Raw genomic sequence first — 16,685 nt, forward strand, 5'->3', positions numbered from 1 at the left:
GGAAAGAGAACATTGCAGCCGGTTGCGAATGCCGTGATTTGTTGTTTTGTTGCGATTGCACATTTGCCGTTGCAGTGATAACCAGCTCTCATTAATCACGGGATTGACACCAGCTCAAGAGCCGCTGACATGTTGGCCCATGTGGCGAAGGCAATTAGGCCGAGAACAGTAGTTGGCGAGACAAGCGAGAGACGAGCTGTCCGTTCAGGGTCCAATTTCAAACCCCATCACTCAAAAGCCCAACACATCCAGAGCTTTGAGCTCCAACGACAACCTGTCCAGCCCCAAACATTTGAATCAGTTCGCGTAATTTAAGTTTGTGCTATAGAAAATTATTTAGAGTTACAGTTACATTAAATTACATCACATTTACTTGACAGACTTTTCAATCAAATTGAAAGGACAGATGGGCCATGCGACTGCCTCATACTGTTTGTGTGATATCGTACCTGTTAGCACCCCATGAATTATGTTGTGTACTTAACATAAAGTTACACACTTAAAGGAACAGTGTAGTAATAATTGCAGACTGCGAACAGCCGAAACTTCTCCCAGTGACAATTCCTTCTGTTTTCATTGCTCAAGGTTTTTTTTTTTTCTAAAAACGGGTTTATTTCTATTGCAGCTGGCGCACAAGCCATTTCCAATTGGAGGCCACGTAGGTGTGTTATAGAGTCATAATGGAACAGCAGGCCTTTATACGTGGGAACGGCCATTTATGAGGGATTTCTGGGAGGTGATAGTCCACGATTTCACAGGGGAATTATGTATTTAAAACTTCTGGATGATCTGCTCAAATTTTGAAGAGTTATGTGATGCAGTAACACCTCTTGTAGACAGGAAGCAAACACTGGACACCTGGTGAAAGTCTGGGGATTGTTGGATCCATCCACCCGTCCCGCCTGCCATAGAGGGACCTCTGCGCCCCTTAAATTACATTATTTACAGGCAGATGTGACAGGTTTAGTCTGGCTGCATCCTCAATCATCATATATCATATCACAAAACCACAGTAATTCTTATATTCAGTTTATTTAACATAAAAAAACATACCTATTATACTATATTGAATTTCTGCCAATATATTCCCCCAAATTCTACACACTGGCCCTTAAGTTTTCATGACAGCAAAAATCTATTTTCCTCTGGCGTCGTTCAGCAAACTGAATTCTCGCCAAGTTTAGAAATGCTGCTCTACAGGCAACATTTTTCAACTCAAAAGTTGCCGCAGTCCCCTACATCTCTTAGTATTGACGTTATTGTTTGAATTATTTCCATCACTTAAAGTAAAATAGCACCGGCCCCCTTCTCTAAAGAGCTCTGTACATCTTTTTATTCAATACTGCAGTGTTATCTTCTTTTGAAGCAGTGCAGCTGCAGTCCGTGAGCCGTCCATTAAGTCTTTATGGAATGAAACTTCTCTATTGTCACATCTGCACGGGTGTATTCAGTTCTTTTTTTTGTCAGCGCTGAGGTCGAGTCAGGTCAGACCTGTAAAAACTCATTACATCTTCTGCAGTTAATGAAGCGAGTCTGCTGCAACCCAGAAACACAAATGGCCACACATCACACTGAGTCAGCGTGTTCTGGTAAGTACCATCACTCCATAACGTAAACTTCTTCTGCAGAAGTCAGACTCTGTGTTTGAAGGATGTCAGCCACTGTGAGAGAGTGGAGGAGCTGCTGCACGCAGACATTTGTAAAGGCAACAGTTTGTGCAGTTGCAATCAAGTGCTTTCTGAATTGCTTTGGTTTCAGTGACGAGAGAGAAAATCACGTTGCTCTCTTTTCAGTTTTTGAACATTACAAAGATTAATTGTTTGGATTATAGGCTGATTTATTTCAACATGTTTTGAGATAAAGCTCTCTGTTGCACTGTCAATTGAGGGCCGAGGCTGTGAGCAAATTGGCTTGATTTCTTTCAAAAGCACAAACAGAAGGAGAAAACTTAACAAGGAATGGACAATAATAGCAAGAATTTAGAAAAACGTTGCAGGAAAATTACCCAAAAGTAAACACATAAAAGCAGAAAGATTTAGCAGAAAATGCTAAAATATAAATTAGTAAATAACCCTCTGTAACATAGTTTCAAATAATTCTTACATTTATATTTTCTGGACATTTTCCCTTTTTCGTGATAATATCTAATAATCAACACCTAATTGCAGGACATTTCAAGTTGTTGCCTTTTCCCCAAATTTTCAAAACAAATCAGCAATTTTCTCAGGTTTCAAAGGTTTAAATGCTTGTGAAAGGCATCTGAAGGCAGCACAAGAAAACTGATGTCTCTCCAGGTATTAAAGAGTTAAATGACACAGACTCAGATTGCTTGTTTGGGTCATTTGTCCAACTTCGTCCTCTGAACCATGGACATAACAAGAGCTGTTTTTCTTCACAGAGGCCCGCTGCCTGTCAACCCTGACTGGAGCTGCTGTACACAGAACGATTTGTCCTTTCTGTGGTTTCCTCGCTGCTGATCATTTCTACTTTCCTGTGTGACGGTCAAAAGGATACTTTGCTGATTTTTAACCAGCTTTGAATCAGAATAATGTGGGTAGTTTGTGGAAATAAACTTCCCTCCACCAAATCAGTGCCAAGATCTCCTTCTTCCCTTCCCTTCAAAACTCAGATGGATGATAAAAAACATCATTTGGCGTACTTTTCGAAATATTAATCAGTTTAAAATCATGTAGAAAAAGATTATGTTCTTAATGTGCAGAGATAAAGAGGGGGTTTGACAATCATCAGCTGTTTACAGAGGTTACTGTTGATTTATTTGGTTACTTAATATTTATTTTTTCCTACTTTATCATCCTCTTTTTTTCAGTACGATTTTATAAAATTGTAGATATTTTAAGTCTGTGGGTGTATGCATAAGTTTCATTAATTAGAATGTAGGTTTAATAATAATAATAATAATGATAATAATAATAATAAGAAGAAACAAGCTGGTTAATTAAATTTCAGTGGCGTATGGGGAAAGGGTGGGATTAAATAAGCTGGTACTTCTCACTCCTTTTCAAATATGTAAATCATGAGTTTGACCATTTATTTTTATTTTTTTTATATAATTTTGTAAGTTTTTACAAGTTTGTATAATAATTTCTCTACTTTCTTTTTTACATGTTAATATTAAAAATATCTTTATTTATTTTATTTTATTTTTACTGCATAGACAGTCGAGTTTTATGAAAAGACAAAGATGAGTGAGTCAGGTCATAAATATCTCTGGCATAAATAGCAGCTGAAGAAGTGTTTGCACAGATGGCTGATTCTTATCACAGACGCTTTGATTTATGTGTCATATAAACACTGTTATTATATATCCTGAATATGAAGTCAGCAGTCCAAAGCTTCATATTACTTAACCACTTCCCTCAAATTTCATAACAATTGGACTCTTTTTTTGTTTATAAATGTTATATATTACCTTTTAGACCTCTTTTGGTGGCCTGGAGAAATTGGAATAAAAGTGGTGGAACTTCTTGATGAATCTCAATCTTTCTCACATTCCTAATAGACAGTAAAATTACTGCCTTAATTCACCAACCCAAACTGAAAAATTATACCCTGATAGAACTGACTGTGGTTTACCCAATATAATGCTCTTCTCAGTCACATAATAAGACTAAATTAACAGAAAATTCCTCCACTTAACAAAACTTTCTTTGTACCTCTTTATACGAGACCTTAACTTGACTTTTCCACATTCGCCTTGGGAGCGGAGTCCCAGCAGCAGCCCGAACGAGGGAGAAAAATCTCTTGTGGGTTCATCTGTTCTCCTGCCATCTGAGAAGTTTTATCACAACATTTACAGAAAAATGGATGACACTCATTCCTTGTTGCATTTACCCCAAACACGATCTTTTCTGCGCTCCCAAGAGGGAAGCGAGGAAGGAAATGAGGATGCCAATGCAGCGATATTTCTTTATTGAGACAGCGGCAGAGATGAGAGGAATACAGAGAGGCTGATAAACAGGAGGGAGAAGGGTTTCACTCCGAGGGCACAGAGATACATCGTCACACTTAACATAAAACTGAGAAGGTAATGCATCCAAAAGTTTTATTGCTATTACCTAAAGTTTACTGCTACTTAGAAACCTCTTAACTTAAAAAAAACCCAGTTTAGCAGGACAAAAACACTTTCTCTAACTTTTGAGTTTTGAAAAAGAACAGTTTTCAGACATTTATTATTTTTTAATAAGACATTTGTCTCGGTTTATTTGTGTTGGTTGCACATACATATGGATATGTTGCATGTATATGTATGAGTGTATGAATATTGATGTTTGTATATCTCATGTTTACAGCTTTTTGTGTGTGGTTTATCAGTCTATGACCTTCTTCATCATCATGATTACTCAAGTTCTTCGTCTGGCTCGTTACGATAATGTATTCTCTGTTTTGGCTGGACCGCTGCAACCGAGGCCAGACCTTTAAATGCAAGTAAGTTTGTCGCTGAGTAAGTAAGTGAAATTGTTGTCTGGCAGAAAATAAGCTCCATGGTGAACAAACATTGATGATCTTCACAAATTAGCAACAAGTCTATGATTTTTGAAGCCTAAATGAAATCGCCAGAAGTAAACAGCCAACGTAAATTTACATACAAAGTACACCACAGTTGCATGACTTTAAGTTGCCACAACAACGAGGCTGTTAAATCGTATTTCAGTTGATGATGTTCTTTGGTCTCATTTAGCCACTTGTTAGCAAACACCTCTGTGAAGACACATAAAAGCTCCAAAATTCACAGCAGGTTTTAATGACAGACATTATGTTGTAGTGCAAAGCATGCAAGTCTCTAAGGCTTCAGACAGGGACTTCCATGTCTACATATTATGCTCCGTGAGTCCTTCTGTGTCTGCTGTTGATGTCAACAGAAGCACATGTCGGGATTACAATGCACGTGGTTATATTCAGGCAATGAAAGTACAATACCGGGACGTCAACACACGTGCATGCTGGGACGGAAAGTTATGTTTTGGAAAAAGAAGCACAGGGTAAGGTGTAGAAAAAAAACATCACATTCAGACAGGAAGCGAACGCCGGTATGAAAGTCCAGGGTTTATCTGATCCATCTGCCGCAGCTCCCTCCTGCTGTACAGGGACATTTGAGCTTCTTATATAACATTGTTACCAGCAGCGTTTAAACTTGATGCCATCCAGCAGCGGATCATGTGGATGCAACAGGCTCCATCAAACCATCTCCTCAAAACGACTTTGGAATGAGAACAAACTAGTTTTGACCAAGTCTCCTTTTAAACTCCTATATTATATATATAATATATATATTATATATACAATACAATATACAACATATATATATATATATTTTCCATCAGTGTTTCTTTATTCTGCTTCTGCACTGAGGCAAAGTTTGGGTAATGTCTTGCTCTGCTTTTTAACATGACTTTTTTTTTAGATTCCTGTTGAGTATTTTTATAAATAATATAAATTATCTGCAATAGTTTTTGGAGAAACACAATATTATTTTGTTATTTTTCATATTTCCCACCAGCCCCTCTTTCAAGGCACCCTAACATGAATTGACAGCTAGTTTTTGGGGAAATACAGACATGACCTGACCTGCCGACGTTGCTGCCTTTGTTTCCGGCGATATCACCTCCCCTCTGGGCTGAGGTGCCTCTTGCAGCACTGTAGCCCTCAAGGAGAAGTCTGATCTTACAGCACGCAGCAGGAAAATGCTGGATGACAAAGTAATGAGGCACAAACAAGTCTGACCGTGAAAATACCTCCACAGAGGAGGCAGAAATATATTACATGTGAGCAACTGCTGTTTTCAGGTGAATCTTGGACGAAGCCACGATTCCTTCATTATTTCAGTGAACCGTTGGAACATTTTTAAGCCTCAGGCGGTTTTTGTGCTCCTCATGATGCATTAGACTAAAAAGGATTCTCCACAACATGGATCTTTTGATTGTCAAACTCTTGCCTCCTGTGGGCGTGAAAGGTGGTTGTTAAAAGTTTGCAGTTTGCTTCATGGTGTCATGGAGACTATAATTAGAAACTAGTTGTTACATTGGACTCCAACAGTGTTTTAAAAGCAGAAACATCTCAGCTCAATTCAGTTATGACGGACAGTTTCTGGATTGGACAAACTGCCGCCAGAGAGCATAATCACTTTACTATTCCTCTGCTATATATTTGGCATTTTAGGTTAGTGCTATTTTATAGGCTTTGTCCCTAAAACCTTGTTTTTCTTTCTGAAAAATCTACCTGAAGCCTGAGTGTTTCTGTGGAGCTGCCGCAGACTTGTGACCAGCACATGAAGTGTTTGGACAGTCCTTGTTTTTGCATGTTGCCAGGGGTGGTAATGTTGCTTTGTTGGTTGGTCTACTGCTGGCCCTTGAGCAAAAGCCAGGTGATTGCCAAAGTTTTACTTGTGTTATTAAATGTTTTAATAAGTTGATGGATTCGCACATTTTTTACTTACATTTATAGACCTCAGACAATGCAACCTAACAGCGCATTCTCATTCCAAACTCGACATATACTGGAGCTTGGTCGGTGATTTCTGCATCAGGCATTAGACGGGTTTCCATTCCAGATTTGTACAAAATGTAAGTAATATTTTTCGAAATCACGATAAAACACAATTGAGAGATGACTGCGTTTCCATAAAGTGATGTTATGCGACTTCTCATCTCACAATAATATTCTAAGAAACATGACGATGGATGTTCAAAACATTAGCAGCTTTATTTCTATTGCAGCCACCGCACTAGCCGTCATTTTGTCCACTTGCAGGCACAAAAGGCGTGTTATGGAGCCTTAATGGAAAGGCGAGCTCCTAATACGTGGGAGCGGCCATGTGTGAAGGATTTGAGGGAGGTGATAGTCCACGATTTCACAGAGGAATTGTGGATTCATGACTTCCGGATGATCCGTTCAACTTTCTCAGAGTTATGTGATGCAGTAACAGCTCTTGTAGCTCCTGCTGCATCATGAGGGAGCCAGTTCCTGCTGGCGAACACGTAACCATGGTATCATGTGACCTAGAAAAGACTAAAAAGTGTTTCCATTGCAGTTTTGCGAAATGTGAATCATCCGAAATATCATCTCATGTGAGCATATAAACTTCTTTGGGAAATATGGGAGTTTTTTTCAAAACTGACTTCCATTTAACGTATTTTATATTCGCACTTTGAATTTGCACAATGTTAGGGTTCATAGAAACAGGACCACAGTGCTGCTGGCATGGCTTGACTTGGCTTTTTCTTGTCTTGAATATATAATTTACATTTGCAAATCAATATGAAATAAGTAGAAATAATTGGCGTAGCTTGACTCTTGTATATTCCTTGCACAACAAACAAATGGTTTTCAAGTCTACAGGAAGCCATGTTTCTGCTGTCAAGATGAACAGAGTTATGTTTATCATTTTTAAATCTAGCGAAGCATTTAACAGGATCTCCCCTGGCATAAAAATAATAATGTCCGCTCCTTTGACATGCAAGCTGTTTTACAGGGCTCCACCCAACAGAGCGACAGCAGTAACTTCACTGATTAGTCCACTGCTCTGTTTGATATACTATTTATACAAACTCCCAACTGTGAGAAACAATTCACATCAGCCTTCTGGTGGTAATCAGATGTAGGACAAGAGGCAGGCATGTTTTTCTGTCTTGCAGACTCCCACATGAGTTTGTTAATTGCAGAAAGGCGATAAAAAAATTAGATCAGCATCTGCAGTTTGTTAAGGGTTTGTGTTAAAGTAAAGATCTTGGATGTTGAACACTCCAACACATAAATGCCTTAAAACAATTGTTATTCTACATTTTTTCCACCAATTACACCTCTAATCAGGGCATTTAAAGAATCATCCACAGACCAAAATTGAGTCCTGTGGACAAAAAAGACAAATTTCAGTCAACATTCATGACCCTCTTACTCTGCAATCTGAGCTGTTTTTAAAGACAGGGAGACTCTCTTCCTCCAGCCACGCTATTTTATTCAATTGCTCCAGTTTTCTCATTACACAGAGAATTTCCTCTAACCATACGGCCAAAAACAAGAGGGAGAGAAAGACCAGGGCAGACTGATTTTCAGCACAGATCAGATTCCACCTGCACAGGGAGGTTTCGGTCTGGGCAGTCGGTGAGGTGCTGCGGTTTGGCCAGCAGGTTGTGTTTTTTTCAGCACAATGAGCAGAGACGCTTTCTTTGGGTAATTTCATACTTAGCAGTCCTGGGAGAGAGACAAAGCTGAGGAAACAGACGCATCAAGTGCGGGCAAAATATAGCACTTTAAACAAAGTGCTTCATATGGAGTGAAATACAGAATGAAGAGGGGCTTCACTGTTCCCATGCTGTTCTGAATAAGTGTGCAGAGCGCACAGTAAGTGGATGTGAGAGCACTTGTTACCACCACGGCTAAGTATAGGCTGTCTGGTTTAGCAGGTGGAGACAATGCTGTAGAAATTATTTTGCGAAATTTTTCAATTTTACCCACAAAGTGCAAGAACTCATTCCTCTAAAGCAACACTACATGGCTTTTAGCTGATTGTTGAGTCTCATTTCCACGTCGTCAAATACTGACCCCTGCTGGTTGTTGGTCAGACAAAAGCACCAACCCAAAACATCTGTGCTCGCAGCCCATTCTCACTCCAGACTCATCAAACATGTTCGCTCTGTCAGTGCTTTTGGCATACGAGCATGATGATAAGAAGACAGAATCTGTTGCGTTTTTACATGTTGCAGAAGCAGTGTATTTCTCGTGTTAACAAGTTAGAGCAGCCACACTGCCTGCATGAGCATTACCGGTCAGGTGCGTCTCAGCTGCTTGTCAGTCACGGCAGATGTAGAGATATCTATATGTAGAGATATCTTGATAGTCATATTGACTCTGACCCCACCTTTTACCTCAGTTTAAACATCTCTTTCTGTCACAGAGAAGAGGAAGTACAAAGATATCTTCAATTTTTTGCATCATTCATTCTTCTGTTGCTCTGTAACCAGGCCACAGATTGTCTTCAGTTTCCATGGCTAAACCTGACTTTAAATGAATAAACTGCACTAGAGTTGCAGCTGGGAGTTAATTCTTGGAGCTGTGAGTGCACGAAGGTGAAAACAGAGTTCAAGTTTTCAGCCTGTTGTCATTCTGAAGTTGTCAAATATTTCAGTTTTTTTCAATGATTTGATAAGATTCTGATGCCAAAAGCCAACTCTTGCAGGAGGATAATATGCTGCTGGACAGCCGGACAGAGTTTGTACAGAGCCTGTTGCATCCACATGATACGCTAGTGGATGATGTCAAGTTTGAGTATTGACTTATTGTAGGAGCTGAGCTGCCATATGCATGAGCACAGCCAAAATTATCCAAAAGAAATGAAGAATGCAAACCGCTTAAAAAGCACCAAACAGTTCCTAAGGGCTGAGAAGATTGTGTTTTCTTGTTTTTTGGGTCTCTTTTTCAGTAGTCCCTCCCGGCTGAATTTCCACCCGTTCTCTCCACCTGCACTTCATCCCCTCATTAGTCTAGTTTGTATTTAGATTCCTGGTTCAGTCCTTGTTGGATCATTGTTTTGGTTGTGGGATTTTCAGTTTGTTGTTTCCATGCTTTGACCTGGAATAAAGAGTTATCTGTTTGACTTCCAGTTGTCTCCTGACTGTGGGTCCACCTGCTCCACATCTAATAACAATATTCAGGAGGTAAAGTTGCCCTTGTTAGTTTATTCCACCCAGTGAAATCTGGACACTGGTCACTGAAGTGAGGAGAGATGGCTGAAGCTGTGTGTGATGGGGTGTGGATGAAATCTGTGCTGAAATGACAGCTGACAGCAGCAGAGAGGAGTTTAGTTTTAAAGTTTGATGAGTGAAATCATGTCAGTTTCAATTTGCATGAGGTCCCCTGATAATAAAACCTGCAAAAAGGACTTAAGACGACAAAATCACTTTGGTTAGGATTAGGGAAAGATTGTAGTTTCCATTAAATATTTTGTTTGAAGTCACTGTTTTTATTTTGTATTAAACCAGAACACGATCTTTCACAAACCTTAGTGATACTCAACTTACGGCCCACAGATCTGGCCCCTGATAGGGTGCCAGGTGGCCCCGAGCCATTTTCTAATTCATAATGAAAATAAGTGATTTATACTGAGAATTGTTTTTGTACATTTAGTATACATGCAAGTGCATAAAACAGAATCAGAACAGAGTTTGTTTATCAAAAAAAGTGTCAGTCGTGAATCCCCCACACACCTGTTAGAGGTCCTAGCTAGGACCCCAGTGTCCTAAAATACTAGAAATGTCCTAAAATTTTAGAAACATCTTAAAATCAGGGGAAAGTCCTGACATCAGAGAAATGTCTTAAAATACTAGAAATGTCCAAAAATATTACATGTCCTGAAGTCCAAGAAATGCCCTAAAATCCTAGAAACAGGTATCGAGCTGCTGAAACTGGCCCCTGGCTTCCTGTCATTTTGCAAAAGTGGCCCCCAAGAAAAGCAAGCTGATGATGCCTGCCCTCACTAATATTAACCCAATAGCATTTTTTTCTTTAACATTTTCACTCTCTTACTTTAATAACCTTTAGAGAAAAAAGCATCACGCTCTAACTGCAAGATTCTTTGTCTTTTTAATATTAACTTTAGCCAAATCAAACACTAGTGACTCATTCGATACATAAAACATAAAACAACAACACGGTACTAAGATAAGGGCCTCTGGTTTTGAAAGATGAGATTTTACAGCAAAGTACCTCAAACTGAAGCTGAAACTGAAGCTTTGAGGTTTCATAGCAACGGCAGCACATAAAAGACAATAACAGAGGAGTGGAGCCATGTCCCCTGGGAGACAAATTTTGGATTTTCAGTTCTGCAGAGGTGTTGGATTTAACACAGCTGGAAAAAAATCATTGTTGTGCAAATGAGATCGGTATGCCCAGCTGGCTTTAGCAGTGGGTGTCTGGACACACTCTAATGAGCAAAATAATGAAAAGTAAAATCACGAGCTGACCGAGGCCAAGTGTTGTTTCCCTGAACTACTGCTGTCAAAGCCTAAAAGCGTAGTTTTTCTTCATGCTTGTCCCTGGTGTGGAGTATCCAGGTGTTTGGCTCTGCAGAGAGATGTATGGTTTAATCAGGACTTAATTATGCAGGGTCGATGTTTAGCGCTCAGATCCACCAGGATCGGCCGTCCACGGGGAAGACAGATGCGAAGCGGTTACAGTTAATTAACCAACAGTAATTGGCAATCCCACCTAAAGATGTTGCCATTGTAGAGCTGACACCTTTTACTGCACGCCTCAGCTGCTGCCGAACTTTGGCTCCAAACTCATGAGAAAGTACTCCAAAATCAGGTTTCACTGTCGTCTCAGTCACCTGAAGACACAAGAAGAGTTATTACACGGAGGCAAAGTGTAGCAGGAGTAAAAAACAAGGTGCTTCTCCAGCCACCGGCTGATTATAAGATGTTTTTATATTTATATCATACTAACACAACTCTGCTTTTAATGTGCATTTATTTAAGTGAATCAAAGATTTGGAAAAAAGTCACAGATGACACACCAGTTTTATCTTAACCATGAACAACAAGCAGATTATTCACATTAAAACCAGTTTATTTGAAGGGGAAACTAGAAGCAAGTGCACCTGAAATGTTGGTGATATTTCAGAGGGACGTCGTGATGATGCTGGATGATTACAAAAAACTCAAATTTGCGATGTCACAGGTTAAAAGTCTGGAGTATCCGGGAAATGCTCTGAGTATGTAAGAACATTTTCTGTTTCAGAACTGAGAACACGACAATGGGGTAAAAACCATTTGGCTTTTTAAAATTTAAATTAAAATTAAATCAAAACATTTGTGGACCTTTAAAGTCAGGCTCCCATTCACTGTCTATGGAGCAGCTCTGTACGTTATACTTGGACGTAGACTGACTGGCTTTGAGAGAGCGTGTGGCTGATGTTAACAAATATTGATCGAACTGTCCTAGGCCACGGATATAGCAGATTAAAATCCCCTTTTAATGTGCAGTATGTAGGATTTAGGGATATCTGTTGAAAGGCATGGTATATGACATGCATAACTGTGTTTTCTTTAGTGTATAATAATCTAAAATGTTTTTGGCTTATTTTCAGGTCATTTTCTTACAGCTTATTAGAGATTTCATGTTAACTTTTAGGACCATTTTTTGTTGACTTGCTTGTGCTTGTCTTCCCAAACAAACAACAACAAATCAAGCCAATTTGCTTAAATTTCAAGGAGTTAATAGAAGCAGGAAAGTCTTCAAAATAAAATAATACAGAAATTAATGAATAAAGATAAATATGTTTTAAGACAAAGACAATCTGTATCTGATAAGTCATTCATTTTAACATTAAGAATAATAAAAGAGAAAAACGTGTGACTCTTGAAACTCTTGGTAAATTGAGGGAACAGAAGACGCAGCGTTTCCTGTCAGTCAGTTTTCACACAGCAGAAAACAACAGACAGGCCGCAGCATCAGCTCTGACAGATGATTATTTCGTGTGAACGGTGCTTTCACCTACAACCAGTCACCTCCAAACGCCGCCGCTCAGAGATGACACGCATCATTGCTGCTGTTTGGAGACGAGCCGCGCAGCCTGAAGGCTGACGGTGACAGAAAGTGAACGTGCCCCGCTGTATCTCTGTGTACACAGCCCGCCACAGTATATTATGTTGTACTGTCTGTTAGCATAATGTCTACGATGCCCTTGCACTGAATGTAAGCACCTATTAAACATGTACAGAGTGTCGGTGAGGTCCATTTCATAGTGCTGGCTGTCAGAATATTTCAGCTCCGCTGTCAGAGAGAGAAAATACCTTTTTTTTTTACTGTTTAACTGCTAAACTCAGCTTTTACGTCCCAGTTTTTCTCTGTAAAACAGGATTATTAAAAAACCCTCAAAGATTTTAAATTTAAGATCCTCAATGAATGTTCTCGACAAATTCATGTACAATACACATGTAATACTGTCAGACAAAGTAGAGAATCTTTTTGAAAAATGCAAGAGTAAAATTAAAGAAATTTGGTGAATTTTCAGACGATGACAGTGCATGTTTGTTCAAGGCGTGTCGCCGAAGGTTAAAATCAAAAAACATTATCTTAATTTCCAGCATTTTACATACAGTCCAGGAAAATACACTCAGTATTCTAGAAAAACAGTTCTTCAAAGAAAACATTTATTTATTATTACTCAAAAAAAAGTAAATTCAAGATCATATAGTTATCAAACACAGAGTGAATATCTCCCAGCTGGCACTTTACGTCAATATGATGCCACAAAGACGATGGACTGTTATGTCCCACAGACATTAAATTTTGGTTGGGATGAAAATTGGGTTTATGATATTATAAATGTCTAATGACACTAGAATTTCAAGTTGTGTGGACGATAGCATTTTGCTGTTTTGCAAACGTTGGGTTTTTCTCTCCATACTACAACACCAGATTTAGTCACTCTGTGTTATGATGACATTGGCCGACACATTTGGAAGATGTTAGAATTTGATTAATAAACATCATGTGTCGTCAGCATTTACATCTACTGACGTTGGTATACAACATTATCCTGACAATGAATTTTATTCACCCAATGTCATGTCATAAATTCAACTATATATCAGTGTCTAACAGAGCTGGTGGTAAGAGTAGTTTATTACCTTTCACTTCCCCCTTAAACAACAAAAATTAAAAAGTATTTTTTTGTGTGTGTTTTTTGAGAAATTTGATGGTCAGTGTTAGTTTCTTCAAAGGGATAGTTCAGATCTTTGCAAGTGTGGTTGTATAAGAAATTAGGCGGGTTTCGAATAAACCCTCAAATTGCTCAAATTGAAATTGCAAATATTATATACACTTAATGGAAACAATTCAACTCATATTTACCACAAGAAGAGGTAGTATTTCGCATGTGGCAGTATTTCAGGCGATTTGAAAAAGCCATATTTCACAAAACTGCAATGGAAATACTTTTTTGGCTTTTCTAGGTCACATGATGCTGTGTCTATGTGCTTGTCAGTAGGAACTGGCTCCCTCATGATGCAGCAGGAGCTGCAAGAGCTGTTATTGCATCACATAACTCTGAGAAAGTTTTGAATCCACATTTCCTCTGTGAAATCGTGGACTACATCTCCCAGAAATCCCTCATACGTGGCCGCTCCCACGTATAAGGGGCTCGCCTTTCTATTATCGCTCCATAACACGCCTACGTGGCCTTAGATTGGAAATAATGACGGCTAGTCTGGTGGTTGCAATAGAAATAAAACTGCTAATGTTTTAAACATCCATCACCATGGTAACTGTAATGTTATCACAAGAGAAGACACATAACATCACTCAGTGGAAACACAGTCATCTCATAATTGTGTTTGATTGACATTTTGAAAATATCACTTAAGTTTTGTGCAAATCTGTGATCCAAACCTGCCTACTTATCCATCGTCAGTGTGTTAGCTACAGTGGATGTCATGTCTCCAGCTACAGGTAAATAACATCCAAAAATTCTAAAAAGGGAAATAAAAATGTTTATGTTCATATTTAATCCAAAACTTTCACTGTGTTTTAACTTTTACAACCTAAACATTTTGACAAAGTCAAGGACAAAATAGACTGCGGATAACTACAAACGCTGACTCACTGAGACCCATAATGAACATTCTCATTGAGGATCCGCTGACTAACTGCAGATGAATGACTTACAGCACTTGTAGAAGACTGCAGAGACGTCAGCACTGACACTGAATCCAATTTCCAATCAAACAACAACTCCGACGGGTCAAAGATGAAAATCAGTCGTGCCTCTTGAAGCAATATTCTCTCTGAGTGCTTCGTTGTGATTAAAGGATAATTAGGGTCAATCCTAGTTGATTTTCCAGAATACCAATCGATCCTGACCACGGCTGTGTTCATTTCTTCATTATCGGTCTAATTACACCCCGTTAGTTTGTCTTCAGAGACCAGAGAGACTTGTATCCATCAGATATCACATCTGTTCCAGCATACTGACAATCTGCTCTGAGAATTACAGATTTTATTCTAACAGACATCAAGTTCCTCTGCCTGATGAAATACTGTACACTTAAGACATACACCAACTTCCTCTCTCTAACTTTTAATCCTGAAGTGACAAACTAAAGCCTATTTTTGACTGGATTTATGTCTCTCGGGGCTGTTGGGTGGTTTGAATATTAGCTGCACTGGTCAGTGGTTTTAATCCCGTCAAGAGCACGTATGTGGCTAATTTTTCACCCAGGAATAATAACAGTAGCAACCACCTACTGTGAACTGGCTGGCCCTCCTGTAATTTAAATCCAGTCCAGAGCTACATCCAGGGAGCCACTTTTTTCAATTTATTTATTTTTTTTTAATCAGCTCAGTGTGAAATTTGGCTTTTGTGTGAATATGGAAGAGGTCAAAAATGCTACTTTCTGCATGATGCGACATCACGGATTAATCCCACCATTTGTTGACACCAACGTAATAGCATCCCGGAGCGTGGACAGCTGACGCAATTCCTAAAATGTCATAGGTTGACACGAGGTCTTGACATAGTGGTACCATGTGACGAGTTCAGAGTGAGAACGTGTCAGACAGCTTGTGTTTGTTTAAATTTCTTCTTGGAGGATAAATCAGAAGTTATCGATCTTACAAACACTCCTCAAACTTTAACTCTGCTGAGGAGAGGAACTATTATTTTTGCTTTTTTCCTCATAATTTGGATAAAACTGTTCTATTAAACCTTTTCTAGTACAGTGGTGATTTGGGGCACTGCTGGGGCAGTCAAATGATAACAGGGCATGCAAATCTGTTTCAGCAGGCTCATTCTGTCTTTTTTATTTTTCTACTTGTCATCTGAAAACATCACGAAGAGCTGAAGTTTCACGCTGAGCTCTTGTTTCACAAACCGAACCCTGTTGCACCTCATTACCTAAACAGGAGTGGAGGGGTGGACAGCATGGGGAGCCATTTGAAATATAAATACGTGATAGACACACCGAGCTGGGAACATGTCTGTCTGACTAAAATAGAAAACTCCACATAGTCGAGGTATCCTGTGAGGTACAGGCCCTGAAAAATTTGATCACATCGCTCCTGTTCTTTTTAATTTTAATGATCACTTCCAAAGCATTACATGGCCTTTCATCAAATTACATCAAGGGTGTACTGAGCGTCTATGTGCCTGGGCGTTGCCTCAGATCAGTGGATGCAGCTCTGCTCGTTGTTCCTCGTTCTCTTGTGACAAATAACGCCTTTGCTGTTAAAGCCCCCAAACTGTGGAACATTTTACCCACTGAGATCAGACTCGATACTTCATTAGCATCTTTTAAATCCCTTTTTAAGACTTTCTTTTATAGGAAAGTATTTATGAATGTATTATGTGGCCGTTGCTAGGTTTTATCATCCCTTCGTGGCCATACGCTACTTTAATATTTATATATTTTTTCCAGCATTAATTTATGATCACTGTGCTGTTTGCACTTTATTTTATTGTTGTTTTATTGCTGCCTTGTTTTTAATCTGTTACCTGAAAAGCGCTTTGTAATGTTGTTAAGAAAAGTGCTATATAAATAATTATTACTATTATTATTACTATCATCATAAATGTTTTGACAGGCAAAGATTATTTGGGGGGTTCCAGGGATATTTTCATGGGTATGTCACATTAGAGGCCGACATTTTCGCATCTCAATTTTTCTGTTTTT

This window comes from Plectropomus leopardus, chromosome 8 (assembly GCF_026936395.1).
Source record: "Plectropomus leopardus strain MGB_pleo_1.0 chromosome 8, ASM2693639v1, whole genome shotgun sequence".
Classification (NCBI taxonomy): domain Eukaryota; kingdom Metazoa; phylum Chordata; class Actinopteri; order Perciformes; family Serranidae; genus Plectropomus; species Plectropomus leopardus.